The following is a 21,435-nucleotide window of genomic DNA, read 5'->3' as shown; positions in this document are numbered from 1 at the left end:
TCTTTTTCTTTATTTCTAAGAGCCATGGGATATGAGAATCTCTGTTCTAGAAAAAATATTTCTTTTTGTGAAAATTATCAGTTTTAATGAATATTTTGTTGAATGACTTCTGTGAGCCCAGAACAAAATAGCACTTTTAGTAAAATGAGAAGTATAAGAGCAGACCAGCATGTGGTCACAATGTAAGAAGCTTAAAATTTATTTTAGAAAACAAGTCTACTTTTATGAAAATGCTTTATAGTAAAAAGTATATATTACATGAAAAAATTTAAAAAATATATTTCAAAATGTAAAACAAAACAACATACAAAATGAAAAGAGGAATAAATTCCATGGCTTCAGATAAAAAGTATTTCAAGGGAACTGGAAAGACTTAAATGAAATTGATCCCATGAAGCAGAAAGGGGAATGTCATATAAAAATAGAGAAATGATAGAGCATGTTGTTATATCATTTTAACATCAGAAGGGATTAAAAAAGTGATCTGAGATACTCACTCAATATCGTGCTGAAGGTCAAATGCTGATATCAATCCAGTATGGGTGCTTGTGCAAGAGAAAGAGAGAGAGAGAGAGAAAGGGAGAGACAAATTTACTAAATGCTAATTATATGTCAAGGACTCTTCTAAGCATTTTAAATATTATTTTATTTAATCTCTTCAAAATTCTATGAAGGAATTATGTTTTTTCAATTTGACATTAGGTTTAAGAAAACAAAGATCAGCAGGAGTAAGTAGCTTATTCAGGTTACACAGTGAAAGTCTGAGCCAACATCTGAACCCCAGCAGGTTAATTCAAATAACATAATATTGCATATTGCCTATAATATTGCAGGGCCATATGGGATGGTCTGAAGGCATGAGCTCTGGATCAGGGCTACCCGGGTTTGGATCTCTGCCCCATTTTTTACTTGCTCTGGGTCTTGGAATGAATCACTCAAAAGCTCTGAGCCTCAGTTTCTTTGTCTGCAAAATGGGAAAAATAATGATACTTAACTTATTGGACTGGTAACTGAATAATATATAAAATAATGAAATAGTACCTGGTTTATACTAACTACTTAAAATACATTAATAGCAGTGGTAACTGTACTACTATACTAAACCTTTGTAAAAGGATATGTTCCACCTATGAAGGAATTAACTGAAAATACAGTTTTACTCCGTGAGCAATGTTTACCGTGCACCCAGAACATGCAGTATTGTTCCTATTTTCAAATCTGTCTATCTTAGGAAAATATTCATTAGTCAGATCCAGATGCCATAGTCAACTCTACCATTTAGTAAGCTCAGCTGTCTTCACTGGGACCAAATGATGGGCAGCATACTGGAAACCTTTAGTGCAGCTCAGCTTGAGTCCATTAGTACCAGATGACAAAGACCATTTTTTTTCTTTTTTTTTCCCCATTATTTTCAACTTTTATTTTATGTTCCGGGATACCCATGCAGGTTGGTTATATAGGTAAATTGCATGCCTTGGAGGTTTGGGGTACACATTATATTGCCACCCAGGTAACCAGCATAGTACCCGATAGGTAGTTTTTTGATCCTCACTGTCCTCCTACCTTCCACCCTCAAGTAGGCCCTGTTGTCTGTTGTTCATTTTTTTGTGTTCATATGTACTCAATGTTTAGCTCCCACTTACAAATGAGAACATGTAGTATTTGGTTTTCTGTTCCTGTGTTAGTTTGCTTAGTATAATGGCCTCCAGATCCATTCATATTGCTGCGAAGGATATGATCTCATTCTTTTTTGGCTGCATAGTATTCCATGGTGTATACGTACCACATTTTGTTTATCCAGTCTACCACTGATGGACAATTAGGTTGATTTCATGTCTTTGTTATTGTGAATAGTGCTATCATGAACATACGCATGCATGTGTTGACAAAGACCATTCTTGCAGGAACCTTTGTCTCATGTCTCCACTCAATGGCATCTCACATGTCCGTGTCTATTCCATAGTATAGAATTGATATAGAAACTATACCCAGTCCTTATAGTCCTGTTTATTCTAATACACATGAGTCACAAGGGGACTTGGTAAGGAGGAATCCCGGCAATAGTTGCAATTCTAACTCATACCTCGCTCACTTCTGATGGTCAGCCCCAATGTTTATCATAAGGCCAAAGCCCCTCTTTTTTTCATGATGATTTCTCTTTCAGAGTTCCCTGAAATTGGGCTTTCATGTTTATTTAGCACCAATCCTGACTTTCCTAATGATACATTTCTTTGTTAGTTTGTTTGTTTTACTCGTGATACCTTTATATTTTATTTTACTTGTGTCTCCTTCTTCTTTTCTTCAGCCTTAGTTGTTCCTTACTGATAATATGACTTAGATATGTGTGCATTAAAGATTCTATTTTTACATCATAACACCAGCTAATTATGAGTAAACTGTAGTGAAAATCAGATTTTCCAGCATAATTTTAATTTTTAAAGGAAAGTTTAAAATCTTAATATGAATAAAATATATCTTCCTCCAACTTCTCATATTCTGCCAGTATTATTACATTTTCTCAAAAGAAAGCAGAGCAAAAGCTAATGAAATAGTCATGCTAACAAAGTGTCTTTGTTAGGGTATTTGAAAGTAAATATCTTTTGGAAAATGTATAGGCAAGAGGAAAAGTCTTTTTGTTTGCTCTGTCACCCAGGCTGGAATGCAGTGGCGCGATCTCAGCTTACTGTAACCTCCACCTCCTGGGTTCAAGCGATTCCCCTGCCTCAGCCTCCCAGGTAGCTGAGACTACAGGCACGTTTCCCCACACCCAGATAATTTTTTGTGTTTTTAGTAGAGAAGGGGTTTCACTGTGTTAGCCAGGATGGTCTCAATCTCCTGACCTCGTGATCCTCCCGCTTCAGCCTCCCGAAGTACTGGGATTACAGGAGTGAGCCATCACCCCCTGCGGAAAAAATGTCACTTTTATACTTTTTTTCTAACTGTATTTATTATGGGAAGAAATATTGTAAGCACAAAGCGAAAACAAAAGCAATTACTCATAATATAATCACTTAAGCTAATGAACATTTAATGTTCATATATCTGATCCCAGTTCATATCTGTGATACATACACAGATTTATATGTGAGAAAATGTAGTATACATAATATTATTAAGATGTACTGAACGCTTGTGCTTTACCTGTCTTTGTTATGCCTGTGTGTTACTACTTCTACCCAACAAGGTACTGTTTACCGACAATTCCCAAAAGCGTTCATGTGAACTGTAATAAACTTTTTGAAAAACAAGTGCAGCCAAGATAACCATAAAAAATTGGAGTGGGGGTTTATACAAATCCACAAGGAGTCCATTTTCTTTCAGATTGCTTTCCTACTGTTTTCAAGTTTTTTCTGTACTTTAGAAAAACATTATAAGTCTTAGATGATGAATTTGTTCATTCATTGATTCAGGATTTTGATCATTTAGCAAATATTTATTGTGCACTTCAATATTTTCGGGACATAAGTCCTGATAATCAGCAACAAACGAGGTCATCGAAATTCTAGCCCTCAGGAAGCTTGCATACGAGTGGGGGAGATGGACTATGAATGTATAAATATCTAATATACTTGGTAATGAAGTAAAAATCAGTGTCAACCAATAAAGATAGATTGGAAGGATGTGTTGTTCACAAAGTGTGCTCAGTAAAGGCACCCTGAGAAAATTGCATCTCAGCAAACATCAAAAGAAGAGGGAAACTTTTTTTGTGTCTCTGTGAGAGAAGAGCTTCCCACACCAAGGGGACGGTGTGTGCGGGGTGCCTGGGCTGTGGGCTTTCTGGGTATATTAGCCCGTTCTTATGCTGCTAATAAACACATACCCGAGACTGGGTAATTTATGAAGGAAAGAGATTTAATTGAGTTACAGTTCAGCATGACTGGGGAGGCCTCAGGAAACTTATAGTCATGGTGGAAAAGGAAGCAAACACACCCTTCTTCACATGGCGGAAGCAAGGAGAAGTGCTAAGCAAAAGGGGGAAAAGTCCCTTATAAAACCACCAGATCTAGTGAGAACTCACTCACTATCAGGAGAACAACATGAAGGTAACTGCCTCCATGATTCAATTACCTCCCACCAGTTTCCTCCCATGACACATGGTGATTATAGGAACTACAATTAGAGATGAGATTTGGGTGGGGACACAGCAAACCATGTCACTGGGCCAGGGAAGCCAGTGAGGCTGGAGAGCAGGGCAGAGGGGAGTGGGAGGAAGTGAGGTCAGAAAGCCAACAGAAGCCCAGATCACACACAACTTGGCAGAACACCAGAAGGAATTTCAGTATTATTTTGCATGAAGTAAAAGTCACTGGAAAGTTTGAGCAGAGTGGCCAGATCTGACCTCCTTTTAAAGAATCACACTGGCTGCTGGGTAGAAAAGAAGGGTCAAAGGTGAAGGCCAGGAAGCGAGTTAGTGGACTAAAGTGGTAGAGATGAAGTGGTGAGAAAGGGTTGAGTTCTGGATACATCTTGGAGTTTTGCTGAGGGACAAGATTTAACAATTACTAGCAAGTTTTGTGACCCATGGCAAAAGGAATATAGTTTGTATTTTTATCATTATTATTCAGAAAGGATGAAACAGAAGAGGTCCCTACTTAGAAAAAAAAAATTATTCTATATCAAAATGTTGGTGAATAATAATACATTTTAGGCTTACAGTGAAAATTACAATTTTAAAACAGATTATGTCTTTTTTAGCAATTACTAGAGTTGGCTTAGTCACTCTCATTACCTAAATCAGAGTTTCTCCACAATGGCACTATTGACATTTTGGTCTGGATTATCTGTTGTAAGGAGCCACTCCCATTAGAATCCAATCCCATTAGATAACTATTTTCCATTATTTATTCCTGCTTATCATACAATGTAGAAGGGGGTACATTTTTAGCATTATATTTGTGGAGCAGATGTTATGTAACTTCAAAATGAGTTTGTTTAGTAAAGTTAATATTTTTCTAGCTTTTTGTCACTTTTTTTCTCTTTCCTCATGTAAGGAAAAATATCACAAAATAAACATGCTTTACTTTTCCATCCCTGAATGCTGCCTCACACAGCTCTTGTTGAAAAGTTACAAGACCTTATTACCATCATCCCTTAACTCACCCTTTTTACCCTGCTCATGCTCCAAACCACACTAAAATCAATGCAGATACATGTTGTAAAACTATACTTCTATAAAAGAGTAAATTAAATTAAAGTCTATTCAGGTTAAAAAAAAGTGTTCAGGGCCTTCTGTCCTCTATGAGGATGAGGTTGTTTACATCTCACAAACACTCAGGAATTTGCACAGTGGAAAAAAGGGTGAAGATTTAGAAGGTAACTGGGCAACTACTGGGAAAGGGAATAGAAAGGACAGCTGTCTGTACGAGACATCAATAGCTTCAATAATTCCCTGTGAATTCCTGAAGGCTTGGTACACTCCAGACAGGGTGTGAGAGCACTGCAAAGTCATCTGAAGGTCAGAGTGACAGCACCAGAAGAAGAGAGTAAGGAATGAGAATGATCTGGAGAAAAGAGTTTCTAGTATTAACCTTCCCTGATTCTCTTAGAACATTATTTCCTGTCACGTAAGTTTTAGTTATGCAGTTATAGCAAACCTAAACCTGAAGGAAATAAAAGTCCTGTCATCACTGTGTTATTTATGTTCACATGGACAATGGCTGAAACACTGGCCTTTAGGATAAAGTTGATGAAGCCACAGGGAGCAATATTGAAACTGATCCACTGAGAAACATATTCCTATATAAATTGTTTTTGTTGTATTCATTTCCACTCTAGCTGCCATAACTTAATAACTGTAACAGACTCATAATATCATGTTGTTTCCAAGAACTGCTTCCCTTGAAGGTTTACAGCATACAACTAAACTATTGAGTGTGTGAGAGTCATGCATGGGCTATAAAAAGCAGAAGGGAATTAGCATCAACACCAATATCTTGGCTGAGAGTCTAAATGTTATCATTTGACAGTGGCAGCCTATTAAACAATTTTAAAATAAGACATTTTCCCACCACAATGAAAACATTCATTTATAGGGATTTTATAACTTGGGATTTAAGACTTTTAAAGAAAATATGCTGTCTGTACCATGAATTATCTCAAGGCATTGGAGAGACCTGCCAATACAATTGGTTTGAGGTTGGAAGATTTGAACCTATTTTTAAGTAAAAAATAATGTCTAAGAACAAATGAGTCACAGACAAAAAGCAGAATCATCTTATTCTGAAGAAAGTAGCGAATGTCAAAAACCAAAGACTGCATGAGAAAATATAAATAAAAAGGAAGCAAATGAAAGATTACTTTATCTCATTGACCTTTGCTATTATGTAACATAATCTTAGACACTTCAATTATATTTTATTTGATACTAAGATTCTAGTATTTTGTGAGCCAAGCCAGTCTTCCATGACTTCCCATTAGTCTGCTAAATACCTTTTACAAAATAATATGTTACCAAGTGTTCTGCTATAGGTAGAGCACTTACAATCCACTCTCACTACCTAAATTAGAGTTTCTCAACAGTGGCACTATTGACATTTTGGTCTGGACAATCTGTTGTAAGGAGCCACTCCTACATCCTTGTAGAATGTTTAGCAGTATCCCTAGCCTCTATCTGCTAGGTGCCAGTAGCCTCCCCTACTTGTGACAACCCAAAACATCTCTAAACATCATCACATCTCTTCTGGTGAGTAAATTCACTCCCAGCTGGGACCACTGGTCCAAATCAAGAAGTTATAAAATAAAATTTGCCATGTATCTCTTTATACAGTGTGAGTACTTGTCCAATTTTACCTCTTCCACAAGTGCTTAAGATTTCATAGCTTAATACAATTAATTCATATTCTACTAAGTACAACTTAGTATCACATTAAGATATCTTATGTGGTCATACAGTTAAATAAAAGAGCATCTCTGTTCTAAACAAATAGAACTTTATAAGTTTTCTCTATTTATTAAACTTAGGTTGCATAGGCTCAAAGGGTCTCCAAATAACTATCAGCTCTAGAATCCTAAGAAAGATAAGATAGTAGGATAAGATAATAAGAAGGAGATGGAAGCTATGAGAGCAAATAAAAATAAAATTTTTATTTTGTAAGTAAGAACTTGAAAGGATGATAGAACTGTTAAATCAACAGATTGGATGGTAATCACAGGATAATGTTGGAAACCTCTTCTTGGGATGTAAAGATGCAGCAGATTTAACATAACCTAGAAATATTGTCCAACTCTTATACATGTTTCTCTAAAGATACTGTGAGAAATGTTTATCTGCAATAAAACATTTAAAAAGAAAAAAACAGAAAGAGGTTTTGCAAGAGAATATGGTGCCTATACACATGGCTCGTGATGCAAACTTCCAAGAAGTCTCTGGGGATTAAGGATCTTTGTCCTTCTGAGAGAACTCTGCATAGATTAATAATCTTTGGTATAATTTTAGTATGAGAATAATTTGGCTAGTATTTAGAGACATAGTGTTAGAGAAAGGATAAATTATGTGTAAAATTTGTTTCTCCATCTGTCCATTAGTCTTACACTCTCAAAGTCAAGGGTATGACAAATAACACAAAAACAAAGACAGACTGTACTCAATAGGCATCATTCCCAGAGACAGAGGCAAACTGATCTCTCGGACACCAGAAGTAATGCAGGGTTGTGGTAAGCTATATATAATGGAGACTGCTAATTTAGACCAAATACTTTCTTCAAGAACAACTGCATCCCTTGATTGAGATCTACTCCATTCCCTCCATCCCCAGTCATTAATCTTCGACTTGAGTAAACTAAGCCAAATGACAGTAAAAAGAGATCCTATTTCTTAGATTTATAGAGGACTTTTACAAATGAATTTTATGACAGGGTACCACATGGATGAATTTAGAAATAAATAAAAGGCATCTAGCTACAGAGTAGATAGAATCTATATTGAGTTTGGAAATAAAACATTAAACAAAAACATTGAAATGTGATTTTCTCAAAACTGCGAAAAGATAATTCACAGGAAAATTGGGGGCATAAGAGATTATGATCAGTTTAAAAGGATGTCCCATGAAATGGCCCACCTATGGAAACTGAAGCTGTCAGTTACATTTCAAGCAGGACACTTTGAGGTTTATTTTGATATGGTAGGTGAAGGGAAAATCGGTGGGGGACAATTTTCAGGCAGACTTCACATTAGGACTCCAGGGTCATCTTTCTGGGCCACAGTTTCCTTATCTGAATAATGAGGGTGGTAGACTTGGAGCACTATTTCTTAATGTATGTTCCATGGAGCAGTATCCTCAGGAGAAGCTCCATGAAAGTGTTGCTAGGAAAATAGACACACACTACGTTCTCTATATCCTTCTTGGAAATTTAGTGAGCACATTAGAGTACTACAGAGTTTTTATACTCTTTTAGTAAAGAAACTTGTTTAATTTCTAAATCCCAACATTTCCCAAATTTTACCCCCCAAGGAAATCTTTTTATCCTCTGACAGCATATGTTTAGATTCTGCAGAACACTCTGAAAACTGTAGGTTCAGTTACATCTAATATCTTTTCAAGATTTATCATATTATAAGATTAAAAAGAAGTCTATCAAGAAGTATTCTTATATAATCTGTTCAGAGAAAGTAAATAGATCTTTCATTCTAGCCATGAGTATGTGGTTCTTCAGCCTTGAAACTGGATATCGAGAGTGAAATGAACACACTTCATGTCCAGAAGAATAGTACCGAAAAAGGATCAGTTAAATAGTAATGCAGCATGTGTCCAAGGAAACCCGCACAAAAGACTGTGCTTACAGATGCCAGTAATTATGCAGCCAGGGGGAAAACCCTCATTCTGTGGTCGACAGCTCTTCCGGCCCTCTGCTGACTTCCCCGATGTTGCCATGCTTTCCAATTCGTGGTTGAAAGCACTGAAGTTTTAAGAAAAACTGGACAAATTTTGCTTTTGCTAGCTTTTCTTACAGCTAACTACCATTTAGCTTAAAAAGTATATAGCACATGTCAACCCACAATGTAAGTAAGATATGTAAAGCACTTGTAACTATATAAATGACACCAAACATGGAGAGCCCTTCAAATAATGCTAACACACAACTAGAGCTATTGTGTAATTGTATGAGGTAATGTTGCATGCTTATATATTACATGGTTTTTTATCCACCCAATGCAGGGGTATTATTACGCACATTTACATATTAGCAACTTGATCAAGATCACAGTATATATGAGTGAGGAACGGACCCGGTACTGACCAAATACAAGTTTGTTATTCTGAATCACTACCCTCTTTGGAAAATCTACCTGATGAAATTTCAGTTCCAGCTTGAAGCCTAGTGACTCTCCCCTACCCTCTTTATGTCTGGCTGCTTGAGGGCATGGCAAAGGAGTCTGTTCTCCTCCTATTCAGGGTCTCAGTGATAGGTTATCGTTGATTCTGTTTTCAGTTCTTCTAAGAGGAAAAAGATTGAGGTGGGGTGATTTTTTAAATTACTTCCAAAGCCTACTCTTCTTCTTTGCAGAGTCACTTTTATATACAAATAAGTTTGGAAATAAATAGAACCAAAAAAGAAAACCCCACTATGCCATGTTAGCATTTTGCAGTTTATTAAACAATTAAATATCCATCTTGGTTTTTTTAATTCTAAAAATACTGTAATATTTATATTAGTAGGGCAAGCATGCATATTATTCAAAATATGCAGAAATTAAAGCTAAAGAGACATCTAATAGTATACAAGTTACATTTACAAAATGGGGACTTAACCTAGACTACTATGTGTCATGAAAATTAGTGAGGATCTGCCATAAAAATAGGTTTCTTTTTAGAGATTTTAAGAACTGAGAAAATCTGTTTTGAATAAGTCTTTCATTTCCCCATTCATTCTTTAAAAAATATAGACTTCCAAGGAAATTTCAAGGCAGTTGGTCAGAATTCAATGTCTTACAAGTTGGCCATTTCCACCATAGCTGTTTTCTGAATGAATGAATCTTTCACTAATATAATAGGATGTTAAGTGCCCTGAATTTGGAAACTAAGGCCATGAACTGGAGACAACACTTGCTAATTATTCTACAATCTACAGAAGGCCACAAATAACTTCCTCCTTTAGGGCCTCCAGCCAGCATATCAACCTCCATTCTCCTTTCTCCATTTATATGACCATCATCTGTAAGAAGCCTTGAAAGAATGACTCAGCCTGTGGGGAAGATTGCAAATCCAAGACAAGAGTACTTCACAAGAATCACTTGTAATCTTCCCTGCACCTCTGAGAAGGGGAATAAAAGATTGGACTGATTTCAGGGTGGAGAAAGCTGGCCACTTCAGAGCTGGCCAGCAATAGGGGAAGGGAAAAAATGTAGTCAGTTGCTCAGTGACTAACTTTAGATTATGGAATACTTACAACTTTTTGTTTCCAGTAATGGAGAATTATATATCAAATATAATATTAATATCAAATATAATACTGAAGTTATAAATTAGAAGAGACTCTTTCATTCTTTCTTTTTAATTTATTTTTCAGTGGACAAAAATTGCATTTATTTATCAGATACAACATGATTTTTAAAATTTGTGTACATTGTGAAATGGCTCAATTCGATAATTAGCATATTCACTAACTCACATATCATTTTTTGTGGTGACAACACTTACAATCTACATTCTTAGTTATTTTCAAGAACAAAATAAATTGTTATTAACTGTGGTCACCATGTTATACAATAAATCTCTTGAACTCATTCCTCCCATACAACTGAAACGTTGTATCTTTTAACTAAAATTTTGATTACTAAAATTGCCTAAGAGGTCATTAAATCTTCCCAAAATGTTTTCCAACAGAGAAGGGAGATTTTATTATAGCACCTCCGAAGGTGGTAAATGGTTAAAGCATAAAACAATCTTACGTTTATTGAGTCTCCTCAGTAAACAATGATACCACTTAAGGATCCATGCCCCTTCTTAAAGGGTCAATTTCTCTTCCCTGTATTTATCCCAGTGAGAGCCCTATTTTTTTCCCTGGAAATTCATAATGCCTTGTTTTCTTTCACTACCAAAATGAGAAAGTAAAATATCAGAAATTGACATTTTTGACAACACTCACTAATTTCTATGTGTTTCTGTAAATTGGGATTGAAAGTATTCAAAATATTGAATCAACATAAGTTCAGTGATCAAATTCTAAGCAGAGAGTCATTAAGAGGGGTGATTTTTAACTTCTTCATTAAAGCTAATTGTGGAACTGGGTGGAGTAATTTTCTAAACCAAAAGAGTGACAGCTAAAACCAATGCACACGAGGGAAAAAGAGCAGGTGATGTGAAACACATGTGCAACACATATTTAAACATTTAGATGCCTGGAAAATCTGAGTCGGGTTAGTCCTTGCCAAATCTGGTTCAATTGCAACTAAGATTGAAACTTGTTATTGGGTAGATTTGGGGTCTGTTTTGGGCTGAATTGTGTTCCTTCTCCAAATTCCTATGTTGTAGTCCTAACCTCCAGTGCACTAGACTAATGTGACTATATTTGGAGATAGGATCTTTAACGAGGTAATTAAGTTAAAATGAGGTCATTAGGATGGACTCTAATCCAATCTAATTGGTGTCCCCATAAGAGGAGGAAGCAAGGACACAGAGGCACACAGGGAAGACCAGGTGAAGGCACAAGGAGAAGATGACCATCTTCAAGCCAAGATGAGAGATCTCAGAAGAAAACTGCCCTGCCAACTCCTTGATCTCAGATTTATAATGCCCAGAGCTGGGAGAAAATAAATTTCTGTTGCTTATGTCACATGGTCTGTGATACTTTGTTATGGAAGTTCTAGCAAACTAATACAAAGTCTGTACCATAATATTCTCAACACTTCATAGACTTGCAATTTTGACAAGACCAGATCATCCAATCACACAGGAATGCAAAAATGTATTACCCTGGGAATTAAATATACATCACGCAAAGTGTTAATAAAAATAAGTTTTCTAATGCTCTTCTGTCTCCAATACATTTTAAAATTTAGAAGTAAAATGTATCCTCTTAATATTTTAGTGTTATACTGTCTTCATGCACTTTCAGCATTTAGAAGTTTATTTTCCCAAGCATGATAAAACTTTTGAGACATAGAGATTTTCGGGAGAACTAAGAATAGCCAATTCAGACAATTGCCAAATCATCAACACTTACATGAAATTTGTGGGAAAATTAATCCAATGTTTTATAAAACCTTATTTCTTAAAAAAAATCAGATAGCTACTTATGACTTATGTTTATGGATCTAAGCTGAGATACAGAGAATGGTTAAAACCATTTGGTCAATGAATTGACCTTATAAACAGACTATTTAGTTTTAAGATCTCAGCATGGGTAAAATTTTTCATATATACCAGGTGCTCATTATTAATATTATATGTATTTAATAACAGCACTTCTCCAACATTAGTTAATAACTTATCCAAGTTCGAGATGCAGCAAGGAATTATTCCCATACATTCAGGGAAATGCTGAGCTTGTTCTAGTGGTTTGGTTTTTGGTCTCCCGGAGTTCCTTCTCTTAATGTTATATGAAAGGCAGTTTAGGATAAATTTAGAGAATCTAGATTCATATTTTGATACATAAATTAGTATTAACAGAGACACAGCCCTTTTTACATATTTTTATTTCCTCAAACTTCCTCCTGGATTCAGCCCCACCTTCTATGGGAGTTGGGAGTTGGAGAGTATCTCTTATTTCCAAGCACAATAAGTCTAACTACTTAACTTTTTCACTGCCAAGGAAAGAAAGATATTAAATAAATAAATAAATAAATAAATAAATAAATAAAAGAACAAATAAAAAGAGAGTAAAGGAAGGAATGAAGGGAAAAGAAAGAGAGAGGAAGGAAGGAAGGAAATAAGGGAGGGGGAGGGAGGGAAGGTGGAAGGAAGGCAAGGGAAGGAAGGAAGGAAGAGGGAGTGAGGGAAGGAGAGAGAGAGGGAGTGAAGGTGGAAGGAAGGAAAGAGGGAAGGAAGGAAGGAAGGAAGGAGAGAAAGAAAGAGGAAGAGAGAAAGAAAGGAAGAAAAGAAGGAAGGAACGGCCTTTTACAATGAAAAGGAGTATCAAGCTCATAGCTATCTCTAATGAAGTTCCTTCCCAACATGGTGGCCCATTTTGTCCTTGATCTGTATCACAGTTCCTTCAAAGAAGGTACACTGAACAGAGAACTCTCCATTCTTCCACATCAATTCTAATTGTATCCAAGATCCAATGGTAACTTCATTGGTTATGGGAAAAGAAGAACATGTTTACATTTCTAAATGTGCTTGGCCATGTATCTCACTTATCTCACAGAGCATGCTTTAGAAATATTATGCTGCACTTTGGGAGGCTGAGGAAGGTGGATCATGAGGTCAGGAGTTCAAGACCAGCCTGGCCAAGATGGTGAAACCCCATGTCTACTAAAAATACTAAAATTAGCCAGGCATGGTGGCAGGCACCTGTAATCCCAGCTGTTCAGGAGGCTGAGGCAGAGAATTGCTTAAACCGGGAGGTGGAGGTTGCAGTGAGCCAAGATCATGCCACCGTACTCCAGCCTGGGCAACAGAGCGAGACTTCATCTCAAAAAAAAAAAAAAAAAAAAAAATTATGCTGGAAATAATGTGAAAATGTATCAACAAGATGTAGCAAACAACCTGAGAGACTGGAGAGAAAGTCAATATTCCTAGCCTTGAGAAATTGTGGTTTTATTTTGTTAAGAAAAATTATATAAAAGTTGAAAATAAAGCAGAAAAAAAAATAAAAGAAGTGACGTTTTTTCAACGGCACAGGCCATAATTATTTAAATGCTTATCAGAACATACTTTTTTCAACTCCCTGTTTATAACTGATTAAAGTCTCAGACTTACTCAAGTTAACTTACAGATTTTGTCTGGTAGATATACAAACAATTTCTATAAAAAGAAAAGATAATCCAAGAGTTTAAGGATGTTTGTTCTTTAGGAGATTAACCAGCATTGTACCTAAACTTGCAATCTTATCCAAACTGTCCTTTATTAAATTGTTTTTAGATATTCATCTTCTCAAAGCTTTTTGAACCAATCTTAGTGTCTTGCTGGTTCCCTCATTAATTAATGAGCTGAATACAATTGTTGACCTGGGTTTATTTTTTATTTATAGAAGAACTGTGTTTTACAGAAAATTACATTTTAACACCTCATAAAAATGGTCCTGTTAGAAGGAAGAAGTATTTTATGAAGTAGGACTTCACTTCTAAATATATTGCCTTTGAGGTGTTGGAAATATCTTTCTTTTGGACCAATGTCTTCATCATGATAACTCTCTTTTGCTCAAAGCATACATGCCTATAAAAAATAGACTTTAAAATTGTATCTAAATTTATTTGAGAAATTTAACAATCCACACAGAGAATTGCTGTGACATCTTTTGTGATTCTGCCTTTCCATTGTCTTCTACTTATGTTGAAGTTTGTAATTCTGTATCAGTGCAAAACCTTCAGGAGTCTCACAAACCTCTAAACTAAAAAATTTCTTGGTCTTCCTTGCTATATAGAAATGTATTCCAAAGCTTATTGCCCACTAAATTTCTCACTATAAGATCTGGTTGGAAACAAAATAGGTCTCTCATCTTCCCTCACTGATATTAAAAAAAATAGAACTCAAAATTTATAATGACTAGAAGTCACTTCATTGTTTTTCTGTAAATTAATTTTATTGGCCAGTGCTAACCCTAGGATTATATATGTATTTTAAACTTCAACAAACAGTATCTTGCACAGGCAAAAAGCAGTAACATGGTTTTCTCAAAGCAAGTTGTTTTTAAGAACTTCCTAGCTTAATAAATGAAATAACCAAAGGCTAAACACATGCCATACTGATTACATTTTGCCGGAAAAGTCCAATGCCTCTGGCTTTTTGTTTCACAGCCAAAAGTAGTTCTATTTCTGGGCTGTAGTTGCAGCTCTGAGCCATTTCTTCTACAAGAGATAAGAAGTAGAGGTCATAAAATAACGGACATATAAAAATAACTAACCGAAACTACATGAAACTGACCCAGTCAAGTAATATAAATAATCTATGATTTACAAAACAACTATTTTTAAATAATATAGTGAAGATTGGTGAATAGTTTCTCATGTATAAAGCAGTTTCTTAATTTAATAAAGCCAACTCTATTAATCTAGCAATACTGCTGGGCTGGATTGAGACTCAATTATGAAAGTGGCTGTGGATCCCTTTTAGATGTCCTTGGTAACAGCAGGGATGTCATATTCAAAGCCCGAATATATACAATATGCACACACACATGCACATACACACATAAGTACACACACAAGTGCACTAATTAAATAAAAAATTTATTTTTGGTGCTAAAACCCGATTGTAGTTTTGTTTCTACCCTTCGTTTAGTCAAAAAGCAGTAAGTATAAACCAAAAGTAGAGGGCTAAGTTAAAATTCTGATTCTACCTCAAAGCACTATCAGTAATGAACAGTGGCATCCATGTCTAGTTTGCAAGTCATTTGGCCTTCGTAGCCAAGGATCACAAAGTACTTGACCTGGCATTTGAATTTATCATTTAAGCTAGTACTTCTAGAGACTAGTAAATGAAAAATATACCTTAGATTGTGGTAATAATTATCATTAACATTTTTGAATGCTTCAATGTGCCAGGCACTTGTTTAAATATTTTATATCATTATCTTATTTAATCTTTATTCTAACTGTAGGAGTAGATAGTCTTATTTTATTCCAGTTTATAATTTAAGATATTGAAGTCTAGAAAAATTAAGGAACATCCCTAAAATCACACATCTGCTAAGGTAAAAGTGGAATAGAAACTGAGAGTCAGATTCCAAAAGTAGATCTCTGAAGACTAGGCTTTGGCCTTTGGAGAAGGACAACCATTTGGTGCCTGTGGAAACTAATCTGAGTTAAGAAATGCAATTAACATTTAGTTACCCTGTTAACCCACATTCGCTCTCACTGCAAGGCTTGTGATAACTACACATAATTAACCGAGTTCCTGTTCAAGCCAAAAGAAAAGTACAGTTAGAAAGAGAAGCCTAAACTTTACCATAATTAATTTACAACTAGTCATTATAGACATTTATATAATTGTTTTTTCTGTTTTTAAGTAACAAAAGGAAGTTCAAAATTCATGATTTCTTTCCTTACCACACCCATACTAAAGCCTCATGCATTTAAGAAATTAGTAGTTTTTTTTTTTTTTTTTTTAAATAAAAGCAAGTATGTTTTAAATTCCAAGAATTGTTCTAGGGTCCAATTCTCAATTTTAGTTACATTCGCCTATTACAAGTTCCATTGCTCTCTATATTTTTTAAAGATGAAAGATAATTTAATTATCAACTGCTTTTTATGTGCTCTTCAAAATACATTTCTTACTTTAGATAGCTAGAATCATATTAAAAAGAATCAACACCATTTTAATACACTTCTACCCCCACTGGTACCGAAGCTTCCCAGGATCTGGGCCCTCTCAAAGCTTTTGTTGGAGTTTCTTTTTGAAGTTTTTAAAAGTTATGACTTCCTACACACCGGTGCATTGGCATAATACCCCATGCCCGCAGGTTTCTGTGTCATTGTTACCACTGTGTTTTGTTGGGCTCCACACTTGGAGCTCTCCAAGGATCCGTGACTGAACTGAATGAAACCTTTGCTACTTGGCAGGGGTAGTAAGAACACATAAAACCTGCCAGCTGTCAAGGATGTAAATGGTGATTTTGTTTCACTTTTTAATGAATTAAAGCAGGATTGAACTCAATCCAAAGACAGCATGTTTGGCCTTTTAAAGGAAGAAAAAAATGAAAGAGAAGGATGTTTTCTTCTCTCCCGGCAATGGTGTGCAGTGAGGTGTTGATGATTTAGTATGGGCAGTCAACACTCCAGGAAAGCTATCTAAAGGCTGTTTTTGTTGTTGGTTTCTTTTCCCGCTAATCAAATGCACCCTATTGGCCTGAGGCAAACAGATCACTCCCCATTCTTTCTTAGATAAACTTCTATACCTCTGCCCTTTCCCAAGCCAAAACGAGAATGTTTCCTTAAATGCTCTTATCTCAAAACATTTACAGAGGTGGTTTGGGCGAGAATACACTAATACAATATATTTTTAAGTTTCTTTTGTTTCATTTTGCTTTCTTTCCCCAAAACCAGCAATGTTACATTTATCAGGGTCACTTTGATTTACTGAACTACAGCAAGCTTAGCTTGGAGTAGCTGACAAAGCAAAAGTGCACATCTCACAAATGCACTCAGAAATACATTATTTTGTTAGTCTTATAGGATATTTTGTTTACAATTAAGTGTTATCCAATCATATGTTCACTTGTATAAGAAAATGTGTAAGTTTGCAATTTCATTGTGCCTAAGTATGAGGATTTTTGAATCTTCATACTTTAGCTTTTTATTTTTAGTATGAAAACTATCTTCTGTTGGCATCCTGGCCAAAAAAAAAAAGAAAGAAAGAAAAAAGAAAACGAATAATATTATCGTCATCCAATCTTCATTTACACTTTCTCTCAATCATATAATACTATGGATTTTGCATTTTCCCATCTTCTTTTTACAAACATAATTCCATAGTGTTTGCTTACCCCGTTCCTCTCTGGAGTTGTCAACTTCCTCTATTTTAAAGATGCCAGTCTTCTTTTGCCTCTACATTTGTGACTAACCTTAGGAATAATTAAGGGTTAATCCAACCTTCACTGGCAGAAAGAAAACTATGGTCTAATATCACATGCACCCTCTGAAGCAATGGCTCAAGCTGTACCTTGGCCTCTTTTAGCCACAGCTGGGACAAAGGGTATCAAGTCCCAAGGTTGCACAGAGTCCATGAAGCTATTTTTCCCTCCTAGGCCTCCATGCCTGTGATGAGAAGGGCTGCCACCAAGATCTCTGACATGCTCTGGAGACATTTTCCCCATTGTCTTGGTGATTAACATTCAGCTCCTCATTACTTATACAAATGTTTGTAGCCAATTTGAATTTCTCCCCAGAAAATGTGATTTTCATTTCTATTGCAATGTTATGCTGCAAATTTTCCAGACTTCTATGCTCTGCTTCTTTTTCAAACATAAGTTGCAATTTCAAACCATCTCTTTGTGAATACTTATAACTGAATGCCTTTAAGAGTACCCAGGTCACATCTTGAATGCTTTGCTGTTTAGAAATTTCTCCCACCAGATACCCTGAATCATTTCTGTGAAGTTCAAAGTTCCACAGATCTCTAGGGCAGGGACAAAATGCCACCAGTCTCCCTGCTAAAGCACAGCAAGAGCAACCTTTGCTCCAGTTCCCAATAAGTTCCTCATCTCCATCTGAGACCACTTCAGCCTGGGCTTCATTGTCCATATCACTATTAGCATGCTTTATTTAACATGGAGGAGATAAAACAGAGTCAAGGAATTTTACTGTCATAGATTACATTCTCAATGAAGCTCGAGCTTGTGTATTCAACCTTGCCTCTTAAAATGGCCTCGAGCCTAATGGGTACAGAGTTGAAGTAGTGAAGGCCCTGAATGAAGAAACCAGAGCTATTGCTTCCTGGAAAACTGATCATAGTCAATAACAACAAAAATATCTTGATGGCAAAACTGTGGCTGTACCCTCCCTACACAATAATCAACTGGAGGCTCCACAATGGGCCAAACCAAGCACTCTTGTAACCACCTAATTCTCAACCAAAGCCAGGACCTACTGTTAATCACTTTTGCCAGCCTATTTTGGGACCTTGGGATCATGTAAGTTGATACTTAATAAATATATATATACACATGTCCTATTAGTTCTGTCCCTCTAGGGAACCCTAATACACTTGGCCAAACCCTTATTCTCTCATAAACAGGCTTTCTAATTTTTTCCAATATGGCTAGGCTTAGAAATTTTCAAATTTTAAAGTTCTGCTTCCCTTTTGATTAACAACTATGTCTTCAACTCATTTCTTTCTTCTGGTATTTCATAAGAAGCAGTCAAGAGAAACCAGGCTGCTTCTTTAACACTTTGCATGGATATTTCCCCAGCCACATATTGAATTTCGTTGCTTATAAGTTCTACCACAAAGCAGTAGGACATAAACATAATTCAGCCATGTTCTTTGCCACATGATTACAAGGATCACTATTTCTTCATTGTCCAATATCATGTTTTTCATTTTTGTCTGAGACGTCACCAGAATGGCCTTGGCTCACTGCAACCTCCACCTCCTGAGTTCAAGCCATTCTACTGCCTCAGTCTCCCTTGTACCTAGGATTACAGGCACCCACTGCCATGCCTGGCTAATTTTTGCATTTTCAGTAGAGACGGGGTTTCACCATGTTGGAAAGGCTGGTCTCGAACTCCTGACTTCAGGCAATCCGCCCGCCTCAGTATCCCAAAGTGCTGAGATTACAGGCATGAGACACTGTATCCCGCACTTTGTTCTTTTTCTCTAGGTCTTCAAGGCATAGATTTAGGTTTTCTATTTGAGTGCTTTTCTTTTTTATTGCTATTAACTTTTTCTTAGAACTGCTTTAACTGCATTTCATAGATTTTGGCATATTATTTTTTCATTTTTGTTTGTTTTAAATTGTTTTTCTTTTTTTTTTTTCACTTCTTTTTTTGATCCATTGGTTTTTCAGGAACATGTTGTTTAATTTCCACATATTTGTGAATTCTCCAATATTCTTTTGGTAATTGATTTTTTAGTTTTATACCATTGTGGTCAGAAAAGATATTTGATATGATTTCAATCTTCTTATATTTCTTAATTTCCTTTGGAGAGGAAAGAAGAAGGTAAGTAAAGAGGAGATGACAAAGGGCCAAAGAGAGAATGCATAATTACTGTTCTGTTTTGTGGCCTAAAATATAATTAATATAATGTTTTATGTGCACTTAAGAATATGTATTCTGCTGCTGTTGTATGGAATGATCTGCACAGATCTGTTAGGTTCATTTGATCTATTGTTATATTCATGTCTGGATTTTCCTTATTGATTTTCAGTCTGGAGGATCTATTCATTGTTAAAAAATAGATTTAAACTCTTGTGCTATTATTGTATTACTTGTTTTTCCTTTCAGTCCTCTTAATATTTGCTTTACATATTTAGGTGCTCTAATGTTGGGTGCAAATATATTTACAATTGTGAATTGACTCCTTTCTCATTATATACTGAAGGTCTTTGTCTCTTCTGACAGCTATTTACTTAAGGCCTTTTTTATTCTAATGTATATGCCCAGCTCTCCTCCCTTTTGGTTGCCATTTGCATGAAGTATTTTTTTTATCCCTTTACATTCAGCCTATGTACATCCTTAAAGTGAAAGTGAGTCTCATAGACAGCATATAGTTGGATCTTACTTTTTATTTATTCAGTCACTCTATGTCTTTTGATTGGATAATTTAATCTATTACATTTAAAGTTACTACAGATAGATTAAAAACTTATTATTGCCATTTTGTTAATTGTTTCCTGTTGGCTGCTTGTATTTCTTTGGTTCTTTTCTTCCTTTCTTGCTGTTTTCCTTTGTGATTCAGTAGTTTTCTGTAGTACTATGCTTTTATTGAATATAGCTACATTAATTTGCTAAGTTATAAACAATGTAAAAAGATGCAAATTGTGACATAAAATTATAAAATGTAGTGAGGGAAAAGTGAAAGTCTAGAGCTTTTTATACGCAACAGAAATTAAGTCATTATCAACTTAAAACAGATTATTATAGATAACTGAATCAAAGCATAGTACTACAAAAAACTGTTGAATCACAAAGAAAAACAGCAAGAAGACACTACATATATATATATATATATTCAACAGTGGACATTAATATATATTGTATATAACCACTATATTATATGTGTGTGTGTATATATAATATAACCACTATATTACCTATACATATATAAAAATAACCACTATATATATAGCAGTTACAGGTTTTTGATGTTATGTTATTGATGTTTTTGTTTTTGGTGTTACATTTTTTGTTTTGATGTTACAATTTGCATCCTTGTATACTATGTATCACTTAGCACATTGTAGCTATAGTTATATTTAACAGTTTTGTCTTTTAACAAAACTTATATTCAGTAGAAACTACATGGTCTGAATATAGGATGCATAGTATTGTCAACCCTGGAAACAGTTTTTTTATTTTTATAAGATATGTAAATGAAGTGTTGGTGTCTTTACCTAGAGGTGGCACTAAAGGCTTCTGAGGGAATAAATGTATATAGACCTCATAATAAATGACTTTTGTGTATACATATAGAAGAGTTTTCTTGAGCTTATTTAGCTGTATATAAATGCAGTTGATATTAGTTATGCCTGTGTCAACACTTTGGATTTTTTTCACTTGTACATGGGGACTTTAGTTTTTCTTTTGGTTGATTAAAGATGCATATGCTAGGTGTGTGAATGAAATATATATATATATTTTTATATAAACAATATAATATACATTTATATAAACAA

The sequence above is a fragment of the Theropithecus gelada genome, chromosome 5 (assembly GCF_003255815.1).
Source record: "Theropithecus gelada isolate Dixy chromosome 5, Tgel_1.0, whole genome shotgun sequence".
Taxonomy (NCBI): Eukaryota; Metazoa; Chordata; class Mammalia; order Primates; family Cercopithecidae; genus Theropithecus; species Theropithecus gelada.
Note: the sequence above shows the minus strand (reverse complement) of the source record.